Source organism: Phoca vitulina, unplaced genomic scaffold (genome assembly GCF_004348235.1).
Source record: "Phoca vitulina isolate PV1807 unplaced genomic scaffold, GSC_HSeal_1.0 scaffold7, whole genome shotgun sequence".
Classification (NCBI taxonomy): Eukaryota; Metazoa; Chordata; class Mammalia; order Carnivora; family Phocidae; genus Phoca; species Phoca vitulina.
Window position 1 is genome coordinate 69,009,685 of NW_022589710.1, and position 2,233 is coordinate 69,011,917.

General features: G+C 63.6%; 1 protein-coding gene across 1 annotated transcript in view; it reads left to right on the forward strand.

Annotated features, from left to right (window-relative positions):
• The first annotated feature begins 1,922 nt into the window (after positions 1 to 1,922).
• Positions 1,923 to 2,233, forward strand: part of TRAF3 (TNF receptor associated factor 3) — a 112,130-nt gene continuing 111,819 nt past the window's right edge. Inside the window, exon 1 of the mRNA XM_032405970.1 lies at positions 1,923 to 1,980. The gene's annotated coding sequence lies outside the window, so the exon portion shown is untranslated. The remainder of the gene's footprint in view (positions 1,981 to 2,233) is intronic.

A 2,233-nucleotide genomic window follows, 5' to 3' on the forward strand; every position in this document is an offset into this window, starting at 1 on the left:
TCCTGCAGCCCAAGTAGACCTCCCCCGGGGGGCCCATGGTCTTTGTGTGGGTGTCACTTGAAGGCCTGATCATCACATTCAGGGAGAGGCCTGAAGTCCCCTAACACTATCCATGACTACGCTTCCCCCTTCTCTGGAAAACAAACAGGACTGGCTTCCGAGCCCCGGCTCTAATATCCGTGTGCACTTCTCCCAGGAACACAGCAAACAGAACATGTAATGCTACACAAATCCCCGGGAGAAATTTCTTTGTCCAGAAATGGTGTCAGCTTGTTGTTCCGCGTTGCCATAGGGAACCGAGAGGGCGGCCTCTAAAAGGCAGAGGAGGGCTGTGATTGGCCCTGCTTGCTGCCCATCACGGCTGCTAGGCCGGCTGAACCCGCAGAGGCCGGAGGACCCGCCCCCAGAGCGGTTGACCTGTTTGGGGCAGAACGGTCGTGCTGTCGTTCCCGTCGAGTCCCTAGAGCTGGGGATCCAGAACTGCTCGGACAGCTGGAGAAGAGAAAGGAGAGGTGGCCGGGAAGGAGCAGGAGCAGGTCTCACCAGCAGAGGGCTCCACCAGGGTGGTGGCCGAATCTTGGATCCGCGCCTTCTCCGTGTTGCTTCACGTGCTTTGGTGGAGAGCGGCGGGAGTCCCAGAAAACCCCTGACGGATCTCCGAAACTTCTACCTTGTGGCTTATTTTAAAAGGACCAAAAATAGCCCAGCCCAGAGAATTTTTGGCAGTCTTATTTTGGCAAAGTCTTAAAAAGAGCCCTTGCGCCATAATGTGAGGCAGGAGGCGGGAGTGAGCCCCTGGCCGCAGTGTCCCGGGACAGTGAGCCGGCCTGGGGACCTGGGAGGAGACGGGCCGAGCGAAGCAGCCGCGGCCTGCCCCTTTCAGGTCAGCTCACCATACTGTCTCACAGGCGGGAAAGGACACCCCGGGCTCTGGAGGGGAGCCCACCATGAGGGGCCCTCGGCTCAGCCGGGGGCCGGGGGGTCTGTGTGCAAAGGCTGGCTGCGGCCGGCCTGTCACCCGGACATGGTTGCTTGATGGGGGGGCGGGGAAGGCAGCCATCTCGGGTTCTCTGCTCTGAGCTCGAAGAGCTGTGCCCTTCTGTGGCCCAAGCGGGGGCGCCACTGCAGCCTGGGTCTGGGGCGCAGGGCCCCCCGCTGCGGTGGCTGGGGACAGACACCTGCTGGGCCGATGGAGCCAGACCCCATGGCTGCAGCAGCCTGTGCAGGCGGTCCAGGGTTCCGGAACGTTCCAAGGGGAAGCTGCCGGAGGAGATGCTGGACTTCCTGCCTCTACTCCCATGAGTCATGGGAGAAATACAAGAAGGAAGACTGGCCCGAGCTGCTCCCACTGGCCTCAGCTCCGGTCAGGGACCTTCAGGAGCCTTCTCGAAAAGCCCTTTCTGTTGCCCCAGTGTTGACTTGTCAACATGGGTAGAGTTGGCCTGGAGCCTCCCCGAGAGAGGCCCCGCCAGGCGGGGTGCAGCGGTCTTAGAGGACCAGGGGTACCGCTGATGACTTGGGGGGCAGCGGGGCCGCGGCCTCGGAGAAGCGGGCGCCCCTGGCTCCGGAGGCCGCCTCTCCGGCAGAGGCCCGAGCTCGACGCAGGAGAGCGGTGCGCGGGCGGCGCAGTCCCGTCCACTCGGGGCGCCCGGGCCAGAGGCGAAGTCGGGGCACTTGTGGCACACTGGCCACCCTGTCACACTTGACCGAGCGCGGCTTCCTGGGTGTGGGAGGAGCCCAGGGAGGAAGGAAAGGAACTCCAACCAGACAAGTGCTCCGACGGCCCCTCTCAATAAGAGAGAGCGGAGGCCCAGACGGCTTGAGTCACCTTCGGCCCCACCCACCTGCGCGCGTGTGTGTGCGAGGAATGTGTGTGTGAGCGCGCGCGTGTGTGCTGTGAGCACGGCTGTGCGGGAGCGTGTGTCGGCCGGTCCGTGCAGGGGTGGGTAGTGCGAGGGATGTGAGCGTGTCTGTGCCCAGGTGAGTGTGAGCGCGTCCGAGCGGCGCCGTGTTTAGGAATGCGTGTCTGAGAGCCTGTGTCGGCAAGTGTGCGGGTGCGTGTGGGTGATGGCGAGCGTGCGTCCAGGGGTGCAGTCTGTGGGAGTGAGCGTGGCTGCGCGGGTGAGCCGGGTGACGCCATCGCTCCCGGCCGCCACGGAACCTGCACCTTTGGGGCCCACACGCGGCTGCGTGGCTGTTTTTTTTTTTTTTTTTTTACCCGGATAAGGGGGGG